Here is a 13,238-nt window from a genome sequence, read left to right as displayed (position 1 = left end):
ATTTACCAACGTGACCAATGCCGTTTCCGTGCTGTACCCCGGCCTGAAGCCCGACTGGAGAGGGTCTAGATAGACCGTTTCCTCCAGGTGCCGGGGAAACTGCCGTGCAACCACACTCTCAACAACCTTCGCCACAAAGCGTAGGTTGGAGACTGGACGATAATTTGCCAACACATCTGGATCCAGGGAGGGCTTCTTAGATATCCTTCTCAGATGCTGGCCTAGAAACCAGGAGATGGTGAGTTCTAGTCCCATCTTAGAAATGAAAGCCTCTGTGTTTCTGCTGTTATTTGTCATTGCTCTATTCAGAAATACTAATTTATCCAGACAGTACTTGTCAGACTTGCCACAACTTAAAACTCTAAATAGAAACAATCCTTGGCTCCATTTGTTCAGAAAGGTATAGTTTTATTAGAGATCAAGTGTATTGCAGTATTGCCAAGGCAGAACAGAGAGTCATGCACCCAAATCCCTAAGTTCTACTTTTCCCTCCCTTAACTATCTCTTCTTGCCCACCCTAGTATCACCCATCAGATTCAGGTAAGATGTTTTCGTAACAGTCAGAGCAAGTGCAATTTGGTATATGCTTCCTTCTTCCAGCTGGGTGATCTTGAGGCAGCATTTCGAGGAGATACAGCACTTACTTTCATTTGCCCAAGCATCCCCCCCTTCACTCCCCCTCTCCATAGTTCATGGCAGTCTGTCATTGCATAGCAAGCAAAGCACAGGCAAGCATAAGGTGGCAGCTGACAGTACTTGTCTGAATGTGTGTGTGTGTGTGTGTGTGTGTGTGTATACGTTTAGTGGAAAAAAACAGACAGCTGCCAATCTTAAATACAAATATATCCGGTATTGTGGGTGCTGTGAATTCTAAGGGAAACACAGCAAATTGAGCATTGAAATTACAAAATAGCTTTTTAAATATTTTGGTTGCAAATTGTTATGGGAGTAATAGTCCACTTCATTTGCATTATCTCTGATTTTTTTTTGACAGTCCTTTAAAGCAATGCTTTTCAACTTGGCAACCTTAAGATGTGTGGATTTCCCCAGCAGGACTGGCTATGAAATTCTGGGAGTTGACGTCTATACATCTTAAAGTTGTCAAGGTTGAAAACCACTGCTCTAAAGCATGTCAAGACTGTCTTTCCTAGAATGCCCTTAAGGCTAAGAGAGCAAGACCTACTCCTGGAGATGCTAAGTGAGGTCACAATTCCTTGCCTGAGAGAATTTCATCTGGAATTTCTGCTGTTGGCAGTTCCATACTTCAAGAACCTGTTCGTTTAGAGAGTAAATGTAACTCTCCCTCTTAAAAGTTAATAAGGAAAATAATCTCTTCTTCCTCTACTCGACTTTTCTATTTTCTTTTGGTTCCTTAGAGCAGCAGAATAACTGCAGAAAGAAACTTTAATTCAAATTTTAATTACATTTAATTAAAGCAGCTCTAGCTCTAACTTTAAATTGCTTGAGATGTGATCCACATCTTAAAAATAAAGAGGCTATTTCAAAATTGTTCTTTGGGTTACTTGGGAGACGTAGCACTGAATTCGCTGAGGCATTTAGTTATAACTAAAATGAAAAACAACCTTAGAAAGGCAAAACAGTACGCATATGTTAAATAATTAAATGCATTCCATTATGGTATCATGTAATGAATGCTTTTCTATGAATGTTTTAAAATGCTCCTTATTTTGGTAGAAGTGTTAACATGTCAAAATGACAACCATGACTGTGGGATTGAAGCCCTGCTCCTTTTTTTTTTTTTTTTTTTTACATGTGTCATGCATGTGAAGCATGGAAGAGAAGAAGGCAGGGCTTCTATCCTGCAGTCATTGCTACCATTCTGACTTTCCCTCCCCCCACCTCACAAATGCTTGTGATATTATGGAATAGTAGTTCATCATGGACAGGATTCCAAGAAACTTGGATTCAGATCCATCATGAAACACCCAGGAATGGTTTGAAACGAAATGGGCTGCCAATAAATTTAATGAACAAACAAACGAACAAACAAACTCTCTGGTGTACAGGCAGGATTTACATAATATAATGTAATACATTTGCATGCTATATTATGCTGTACTGTACCTGGCTCAAATTGCAATTATATATCATCTCATTAAAAAGATTTTAACTCTCAGATCTGATAAACCTAATTGGCTGCTTATAAGTCTGATCCTTAGGGCTGGAATGCCCAAAGGAATATTTTATTGGCTCATTTATTTTACAACTTTGATGAACAACCCAAATCTGACTGAACTGGATGTGTACCTGAGCAATGCAAAACCATGCATTGTATGTAAAATAAGAAATATTAGAATAAGAATCCAGTTGACATATACTTTTACTTGAATAGAAGTAATAGATGGATGTCCTCAGATGGTGCTATTCTGAAAACCAGTTAAGACTTTGCTTTTCTGGAGGATCTCTGGGGACAGACAAATGTTGAGTGATTATTGATGGAATAATGTTACTTGATCACTGTGGATGGATATGATGGCACAAGAAGAATGACTTATTGCTGGGTCTTGTGGTTTGAAAGTATTAATTGGTCTTGTAACTTTATTATGGAATTAGGAATGTAAACTGCTCAGAGTTGTTTTCAGTTGAACTGGCAAATTAGCCTTAGTAAATAAACAAAATTATCTGGGATCCAAAGACCTGCCAAAATAGGATGGTGTTAAGAGCTTTCCTAAAATGAGACTTGGGGGAGCAAACTGCATGTCGGGGGGGCAGAATGTTCTACAATGTGGGGGCTACTACTAAGAAGATCTGCTTCCTAGTACAAGCCTCTTTCTCTTTAAGTGATGGTGAGATGTTTAGTAGACCTTCTCTCAATGTTCCAACTGGATAGGGAGATTCATGCTTGATAAGGTAGATACAATGTTTAGGGTCTTTGATTTGGGCCCAAAAGCCTTTTGGTAGCCAGTGAGCAACCTCAGAATGAGTGTCATTTTGCATGGATGAGTTGTCCTAAATTGCAGTTTGCTCCGATTGCAACTTCGAAGGTTGCTCCATGTAAAGTTCCATGTAGAGAGCCAGTTTGGTCTAGTGATTAAAGCACCAGGCTATAATAGCAATAGCACTTAGACTTATATACTACTTCACAGTGCTTTGCAACCCTCTCTAAGATGTTTACAGAGCCAGCATACTGCCCCCCCAACAATCTGGGTCCTCATTCTACCGACCTCGGAAGGATGGAGGGCTGAGTCAACCTTGAGCTGGTGAGGATAGAACTCCAGGCAGTGAGTTGAATTAGCCTGCAATACTGCATTCTTACCACTATGCCACCACAGCTCCTACAAAGCGGGAGATCATGAGCTCTAGCCTCGCTTTAGCCATGAAAGACAGCAGGGTAACCTTAGGCCAGTCACTCTCTGTCTCAGTGCAACCCACCTCACAGGTTTGTTGTTATGGGGACAAGAGGAGGAGGAGGAGGAGCACTGGATGTGTTTGCCAACTTGAGTTATTTGTAAACATAATAAAAGTGGGATATAAATAAAATAAAATTGCAGTAAACTAACCTCAAGATAACTTACTGTTGCATGGGCATCTTGTTGCCAGAGCTAAACTGTCTGTTGATGTTATTTTGTCGAGTTGGGACTTCTCTATAGTGGCATCTGCACTCTGGAATGCTCCCACCTACTACATACCTCTTTCAGGCACCTGTTCAGAAATTATTTTTATCACCTAGGCCTTACAATTTTTCCGTTCTTTTCCCTATCATTCAGATGAATATGATAGCATAACCTTTATTGTCACTTTTTCTGTGTACACACTGGCACACATTAAAAATTAAATCGTGTTGCCTGCTCTCAAAAGTGTCTCTGTGTGTTTGTATATATACACCCACACCCACATCCATATATATGTATACACACACACACACACACATTTATATACACACACAAATAGATACATACACACACACACACACACACACACACACACACACACACACACAGAGATCTCTGTATTAAATCACAGTCCATTTTGAATACATAGTGGAAAAAAAAGTCTTGAGAGTTAATAATTGATATTATATGGTACAAAGCTATGCTTAATTGGATATACTATTATTCAATACTATTATTGATTATTCAAAACTAGTATTGAATATTGCTTTTAAATATATATCTTTTTGTGCTGTTTTTTATTACAAATCTTAATTTGCTTTGGCACACGAAGCACATATAAATTATTACATTTATTAAAAGTCACTAAAGGAGGGTGCAGTATAAATGTGGTGTCCCTTAATCAGAAAGGCCCAGTTGAAGTACCCTCCTGAATCCAGAGTTCACTGGGTGACTTTGAGACAAGCTTTTCCTCTCTTTCTCTGTCAGCCTAACCCACCTAATAAGGATTGTGGGGATGGGCAGCTTGCATGTAAGCCACTTTGCATTTTTGTGACCCTCCACAGCAAAGATTGACCCATCTTTGAGTCAGCAAAAGTCTACGCAGATGTTCTGACTGCCAAACCCTCTTCTGCCTCTAAGAAAATAGGGCAAGGGAGCAAAGTCCTAAGAGATTTTTTATATATCTTTAGACTACCCTTTGACAGTGTTAGAGCAAGGGAAGAATACTGTTCTAGCACTAGTACAGCTAAGGATGATGTAAGCCTGTTTTCTTTCATGTGCTGGGAATCAAGACAATGTCATGGGGACATGGAAGCAAAACAGAAGTTGCAGGGCAGGTTTCTGCCATGAACGGGCACAAGAGGAAAAAAAAACCACCGCAATCTCAGTGAAAAGGCAGGCAATAAATACAACAAACAGAAAAACAGTTTGCAAACTGTACTAGCTGCCACAAATTAGGTGAAACAGCTTGCTCTTCTGAGTATCCTGAAAAACAAATATGGTAATCTAAGATTTGGACATCCTGGCAATTGATAGTCACAATGAGGCAACCTCTATTGCTTGCTTCTTGGTTTCTCATCGTGTACCATTAACCGATCACTTTTTCAAGACTAAGATGTAAGGTAGACTGTTGTTATAAATGGGGGGTATCCCAGTGTGCAAAGTACAGTAACTCTGGGTGCATGTTTTTCTCTGTGAGCCAAAAAGAAATTTCTTCATCCCATGTCAAATCCCACATTTAATTCTAGCAATCCAATTTTTGCAGGTTTGATGTTCTTTAAAAATCCTGTTTCATTAGGGCTTAACATAGCTTAATAAATATTCTGACCCACAACCTTTTAATGCTTACACTTTACTCATGGCACTCACCAAAAAGGGAGAGATTTACAATATCACAATAAAACAACAATGTCAAATAACATACAGCAAAATACAATCCTGTTGATAAACACTGGTGTTGTCAACAGACAGGACTTTTGGGCAGACATCCAGGGTCCCAATTAGTAGAATTAGACAAGGCAAGATTTTCCCCCCCCCATCCATTTTGCTTACCATATGTTGAGTATAGGAACCTGCTGTTGATTTTCTGGAAGACGGGTGTCAAACTCGATCACGTCACGTGACGTGTCATGACATATTGCGACGTTTTTTGCCTTTGTGTAGCCAGAGTGGGCGTGCCCTGCATGTGATGCATCTGGCCGACGGGCCACCAGTTTGATATCCCTGTTCTTGTCCTGCAGCCATTAAATCCTCTCACTACTTCAGAAGCCCAAACATCAGGCTTCAGTTTCTACAGCTGTGAAAACAATAAATTCATCAGCCCTTGCAGAAATAGGGTCTTCCCCAAATCATTGCACCATCAGCAAGGGACAAGTGTTTGTAGAAAATGAGGAATCTGCTGTAAGTACCATTACATCAGGGGTGACCAACCTTGGCAACTTTAAGACTTATGGACTTCAACTCCCAGAATTCCCCAACCAGCCATGCAACTATGCGGTGAGAACTCTGGAAGTTGAAGTCCACAAGTCTTAAAGTTGCCAGGGTTGGACACCCCTGAATTATTACATAATTTCTGATTCCTGATCCATGTTCCAATGGCTCCTCCTAAATAAAACAATGCAATAGTACTCCTACAGATCAAAATTAGCTCTTCAGATAATACCAGTTTCTGCCCAGCCTGCATTAGAACTAGGAAGGCAGACAGACCCTCTCAGGCGTCATAAAACATGTTATTCCGTAATTTCAATACAATAGTGAATTATTGGATTTATCACATGTGTCATTTGGATCTGGACTCTTCCAGTTTTGAGCATCAATTCAGCCTCTCAGCCATTTGATTAAAAAATCCCAGAGAGTAGAACTTTGCAGACCTATAATGGGGTACCCTAAATTTAGCCATCTGTCCATCCTAACTCAGTTCTTATTGGGTGGGTAGGATGGCTTTGCAGCCCTGCCTTCCAAGCAGGACTTTTGCCTGAGTGAGAGTGTCTATCTTTTACCTATACAGGCAGACAAAGGGTGAGTTTTGTCAAAACATGCTCCTCCTTTATCCGCTCAAGCTGCCAAGACTAAAGGGAATGTTTTCTGAAAGAGCGCAGAGTCCTCTACTTGGCTGCACAAGCACAGTTGTGATGGCTGGTGTCCCATGCTTGAAAATATGGTATGCCAACTAATCAGGGCCCTCACTTGACACTGTCCAACTTTACTGCTAGTAGGGTTGAGGCTCAAAGAATGGCCTCCCCAGCACATTTTTTTAAAATTAATCTTTCATTGCTTTAGAGATACTGTTATGGCAGAGAAACGAGGGGAAAAAATCCCAGAAAAAATACATTGTTTAAAAAAAAAGAACACACACACACACACAAACATAGAAAGTGTTTTTTAAAAAGTGAGAAAATGCAACAAAAGGAAAAGTAAAAAGCTTAAAATAAATATATTATTTTAGTCGTATTTGCAACTACATTATCTCATGCAATTAATCAAGTACAGGGGTACCTTGGTATTCAACTGCTTTGAAACTCATTGAATTTGGTACTCAGTGCATTTTGACGCAAATATTTTGTCCTGGTACTCATTGTTTGTTTGGTACTCAATGCACAAGCTAGAACTTGTCGGTGTCATCTGCCTTGTGACTCACCACATTATTCTTTATGTAAACATTTGTTTGATACTCATCATTTTTGATACCCATCACACCTCCCTGAATCAATTAGCATTGAGTACTGAGGTACCACTCTACATATACATTTTTATAACTATCATATTTTTAAAGCTACTGTGTTTTGTATAAATGAGTACCAAACATTATTATATTTGTCTGAGCAAAGTCTACATCTATAGGCAATCCACTCAGAGGTCGCTAGTACAGGCAGATCTTCAGTCCACTGGATGAAAGGGGACATGGCTTCTTCATCACATCTTAGTCTGCAGGCAGGAATTGATCATGGAGAGAATAAATGTGCATGCATAACAGCTTTGACTAACTTGGATTCTAGAGCAGCCAAATCTCTTGGTCTAGAAATCTCATAAGTTGCAATCACTGCAGACATTTGATTGGCATCCAAGAGACAAAGTAAGGTTCTTGGCTATGTTTAGATTTGTTGGTCTTCTACAGTTTAAGAGTTAATAAGCTATCCAAAAACACATGCTACAAATATGTAGCAAACGGACTAAGTTAAATCTTTATGTAGCATAAATATTTTATTTGCTTGTTCATTTATTAAACAAATTTATGTGGCTGCTCATCTCTCCAGGGAAACATTGGGTGGAGAACAAGAATAAAAATATTATAGCAATAGCACTTATATACAGCTTCACAGTGCTTTACAGCCCTCTCTAAGTGGTTTACAGAGTCAGCATATTGCACCCAACAATCTGGGCCCTCATTTTACCGACCTCGGAAGGATGGAAAGGCTGAGTCAACCTTGAGCCAGTCAGGATTGAACTCCCAGCAGTCAGCAGAAGTAGCCTGCAACACTGCATTCTAACCACTGTGCCACCATGGCTCTAATACAGTTATTAAATGAACTGAAATGAAAAAGAAAGGAAGTTGAGCCCCCAATTTAAAAAAAAAAAATCATACCCATGAACCATATACCACCAGCATCCTTAGATCCATGAACATCCTGGCCCTGGTGCCTGAGGGAAGAGCCAGGCCTTCACTTCCTTTGAGAAGCCCAATAAGGGGCAAAGAGCAATTTCTATGGGGTGAGCCCTCTAAAATTGGACTAGTCCAGGGGTAGGCAACCTTGGCTCTTTTATGACTCGTGGACTTCAACTCCCAGAATTCCTGAGCCAGCATGGCTCAGCTTGGAAACCTCTCCCTTTCCCCTCAGCATGGCTGGCTCAGGAATTCTGGGAGTTGAAGTCCACGAGTCATAAAACAGCCAAGGTTGCCTACCCCTGGACTAGGGGTTATAAACGCCAAAGGTCTTTCTTTCTCAGCTTTGTAGCAGTGAGCATTCATCCCTACCTTCCTGCAGACTTCTAATGCAGGCATTTTCAGGGAAATGTCTCCTATAAGCAAATTATAACTCTATTCTTGGAATTAAATCAAAACTCAGTTGTATCTAGCTTGACAGAAAGGTCAGAAGGGAGCCTTTGGTCCACTGCAAGCTCAGAATTTCGGTAATGAATGTTTCAGCAATCCTTCTCCTTTTACACTCCCCCCACACATACTTCCATTAATGGACAAAGCTATAACCACAGCTTGCAAATGGCTTACTACAGAGGCCTCCCCTGGTGCTTGAGAGCAGTAATGTTACTTCCCATTCCATACATCTTCCCCTGTCTCCATCAGACTGTATGTAGTGCTGTGAACCCAACTGGTCTCAAGTCATCCAGCTTCAAAGTAGCCCTCTTATTCGGACTGAAATTATCCACTTCCAGTATACTAATGGGGATTGACCTATTTTGTCTAGGTATGCTCTTGTAACTGCGCGGTGTCCAATACTAACTGCTCTGTTTCAAGCAACAGCTATCAGGCCTTCACAAAAGCTGCTACAAAACCAGTTGCAGTTCTAGCCTCTTAAAGCTCTCCCTGCTACAGTCTTATCACCTCTGGCCTGGATATCAACATTACACCTCTTAGCTCTGAATGCCAGGCACTCGAGATCTATTACAGGAGGAAACTACCAATCTCTGCTCCCCTCATCATCTTCTCAGGGGCATTAACAAACAGACCACTGGGCTAGATAGAGTTGAGTGATTTGGTCCAGGGAGTGGACTAAGTTTAAGCACAGTCAGATCTGACTCTGAACATCAAACACAATCACCGATCCTTTATAGGGTGCTGCAGTAGGCCATGCTTGGAAAACTGCTCTTACTTCCATTTGCCCACCCACATCTGATGTTCCATGTCTGAAGAAAGAAAAAGAAATGTCTCTTCAGGTAGTCTTACTATGAGGTTATTTGTTTGTAAGATTGGGGGGGGGGGAATCCCTTCTCACCCCTATGGGTGTATATGTGTCTTCTTCAGTGTTGGTCCCCTTATCAGAGACCTGAGAGTTTGAGGGTTGTGTGCACAGTAACTTAACTGTTCCTAGCACAGCACTCTTCTGGACAGAGACCTCTGATGTTGTTCCTGGGAGCTGTTGGAGCCAATCTTCCAGTTTAGGAGTCACAGCCCCAAGTGCTCCTGCTACCACTGGGACCGCTTTGGCCTTTACTTTTTGTATCCTTTCTAGTTCCTCCTTCAGGCTCTGGATTTGAGATGGAAACCTCTATTTATTGTACATTCTCTAGCTTCTCATACTCCTTCTTTGTGATGTTTCTGTCACTTGGCACAGCTACATCTATAGTCATTGCTGTCACCTAGTCCTTGCCTGCTAATACAATGCCTGGTTGATTGGTCTACCTGTCTGGATGTGGAAGTCCCACAGGATCTTAGCTTTCTTATTATCCATGGCTTTCTGTGGGATCTCCTATCTGGACTTGAGAATAGTGGCTTGTAACTTTATACATTATTCTCCATGACTTTTAGAAAACCAAAATATTCCAACATGTGCTGAGTAATTGTAAGAAACTAGGAGACAGTGAGTTTACCACTTTAGATATAAAACCCAGCTGGATGACTTTGGGCCAGTCATTCTCTCAGCCCAAGCTACCTCACAGGCTTGTTGTAATGGGAAAAAAAGAAAGAGGAAAGAATGTAAGATATGTTCACCACCTTGAGTTATTATAAAAAATAATAAAGGAAGTATTAAATAAACAAACAAATAAATAATTTCTACATCTAAAAGATGCAACTGATATACATTTCTTATTCCATCTATGACTTCATAGAATCAAAGTTGGAAGCAACTTCTAAGAGTCTAATCCAATTACCTATTAGCATAATACTCCTGAGCAGTATATAAAAGAAAATTCAATTGAATTTGAATATTCAATGGATGAGTTCAAGATTTAATAGAATTTGCCTCCATTAGAATGTGGGATACTGTTTTAGTTCTTTTGAAAATAACAATTCTGGACACAGCAGTGAATGGTAGAGGAAGGGAGAAATTATTCTCCAAATATATTATCAAGACTTTAAGAAATATCAACTGTGGCATTTAAGATACCATTTACTTCCATTCCAGGTCCCAAAGCATCTTGGGCTACTGCTAGTTGGTTAAATGTTAATTCTCCTACTGGGTATGATTAGAGAAGCAACTCTTTTCTAAAACTGTAGCAACATCCAAAGGATTAAATTTCTCTGTATTTTATAATTGCCATGATGATCTGATGAAACATTTTCCACAACATCTCGCACTGATCCATTGCCAAAACCAGGGGATACCAATTTGGATAAAATATGCATAGTGAAATCTGTAGTTTATAAATACAAATTTAGACAGTTATTAAAATTAAACTACAAATGCCAAGCATTTCCTTAGAGAGGAGAAGACTATGTGTAGGTGATGCTGCCGCTGTCCAGATATTTTTTTAAATCATAGGTAAAAAATTTTTTCCTTAGGATTCTGAGCATATGGGGGGATCTTTAAACTGAGAGCCTTCTTAAATATAGATCATAGTCTTTGACTTATGATCACAATTGAGCCCAAAATTTATGTTGCTAAGTGAGATATTTGTTGTCAGTTTTGACCCATTTTACAACCTTTCTTGCCACAGCTGTTAAGTGAATCACTGCAAGTTCTTAAATTAGTAGCAGGATTGTTAAGTAAATCTGGCTTCCCCATTGACTTTGCTTGTCAGAAGGTTGCAAAAGATAATCACATGACCCAAGGACATCTTAATTTTGATCACATGACCATAAGGATGCTGCAACAGTCATAAGCATGAAAAATGGTCATAGGTCATTTTTTTCAGTGATGTAATTTTGAATGGTCACTAAATGTAATTTTGAATAGTCAAGGACTGCCTGTAAATATTGTAAGCAGATTGACTGATTAAAGTAACGTAAAGGGGAATCTACATTTGCCCACCTCTGTTTTATACCTTTGTTTAGATCAGAAAAAAAATCACTGTTCCAGATATCAATTTGTTTCCCCTTTTGGAGTAGAAACCATAGAATTCTCTCTTGGTCAGTTGTAATGTGTTCTTTGTGGCCCTTGGCTTTCAGAAAGTTCTGGAATATTCAAATGGTCTGGTTTGCTACAGTTCAAACAACTGATCATTGCAGCCATATATTCATTGGCTAGTCTGGAACTGGGTACGACTTCAAGTGGTAATATTGACTTTCCACAGCTTTCCATAGCCTTCTTCTACTGGAGTTCTCCAGATACAGTAGCGGCCAAAATTGTGGAAATCTTTTGGAAAAAGTGTATTTTTGAGGTTTGATCTCTAATAACACCACTTTCTTTTGGAATAGTACCATAAAATTATATATCAATGAAAAGATAATTTAATCAAGAATGTAATGCAACAAAGTTTGTTCAATTATCTGAACTGTATTCTATGAAACGTTATAGCTAAATAGCCAGAAAAAGGAAGCACAACTTGCTTAGGTTGATATCAGGTAGCTTTCCTTCATCTGATTGTAGCCAATGAGCATGAGTGTTTAGAGAGCCAATCAGGTGTCATCTTGTTTTGGCAATGAGCCAATCAGATCACAGTAGGATTCAGTTATTGGTTTCATGTATTGAAGCTGAGAGGAGGACATTTGTCAGTGTGTTATGTGATCGCTATCAAGTTGGTTGGGGTTTTTTTGTGTTCTATCATTTAGTGAGCTTGTAAAACGTAATAAAATTAAAGTAATAGTGCAAAGAGTTGACTGGTTGTCCAGAAAGCGATGTAAAATAGTATTATTAAGTGAACAAGGCTCCAGTTATAAAGGAATTAGAAGAAAAATAGGTGGAAACTTAACCAAAGGTGGCATTTCTACTGTACACTTTTCCCAAAAGGTTTCCACAATTTTGACCACTACTGTATATTGAACAACCTCAGTTCTCTTACATGTGTCTGATCTATACACTTTACCTATGTTGGGAGGCTGGGGCATTAACAGGAAAAACGCTGCCTTATGGTTCGGGGTTTTGATATCATTTTTCTTCATCCTTCTCTGTATGGAGTGGAGTTAAAGGGAATTTCAGACCTATGTAGCAGTCCAGGATAGAATATGGTTAGATAGAAGAGAATATCTATAGATCAGGGTTGAACTGTGGGGTCCTTGGTGTTTTCTGAGCTTTGTTGTTTTCTTGCAGATGTTTCACTACCCAGCTAGATAACAGCATCAATGCTTCTAGCTCTTTGTTCTCAGCATGCAAGAAGGGAGGCAACAAAGATGATCACAGATGGTTTCCAAGTGGCTTCTCAGTGCTAACAGCTAGAAGCTGTAGGTCAGGGGTGTCAAACTGCCGGCCCACGGGCCGGATGCGTCATGCCAAAACCGTGCCCACCCCATTGCCGGCAATGGAAAAAAAGTCGTGATACGTTGCAACACGTCATGTGACGTTGCGGGTTTGACACCCCTGCTGTAGGTAGTGTATCTTCAGGAAGAATCTTGTCTCAATTGCCCAGAATCACAGAGTTGGAAGGAGGCCATTTAGATGGTTGAGTCCAACCACTATTTATAGAAATCCAAATTAAAGCAACAGATGGCTGTCCAGCCTGCATTTAAATACATCCAGAAAAGGAGAGCCCATCACTTTTCTGGGTAATTGGTTCCACATCAAACTCCTTTTGACTTTTCCAGCTTTTCCTAATATTCAGCTGGAATCTTCCTGCAACATGAGACACCAGGTGCGGGGGAAAAAAAAGCCAGATTAGTTAGAGCCAGAGTATTTATATTTCTGACAGGCATTCTGAATCAGAATTTTAGATCAGGGAACGGGGAAAGAGTCGTATGGTCTGAAGAGAAGCTACAATATAATTGGAATTCTAATTTTAAACTGACTTGTTTCTAAAGGAAGTTTGATTTTCATAGTTGCTCCTTAATTTTTCTCT

Source organism: Protobothrops mucrosquamatus, unplaced genomic scaffold (genome assembly GCF_001527695.2).
Source record: "Protobothrops mucrosquamatus isolate PMUCROS unplaced genomic scaffold, P.Mucros_1.0 scaffold710, whole genome shotgun sequence".
Classification (NCBI taxonomy): Eukaryota; Metazoa; Chordata; class Lepidosauria; order Squamata; family Viperidae; genus Protobothrops; species Protobothrops mucrosquamatus.
The sequence above is the reverse complement of the archived record's forward strand: the minus strand, read 5'-3'. Positions refer to the sequence as shown.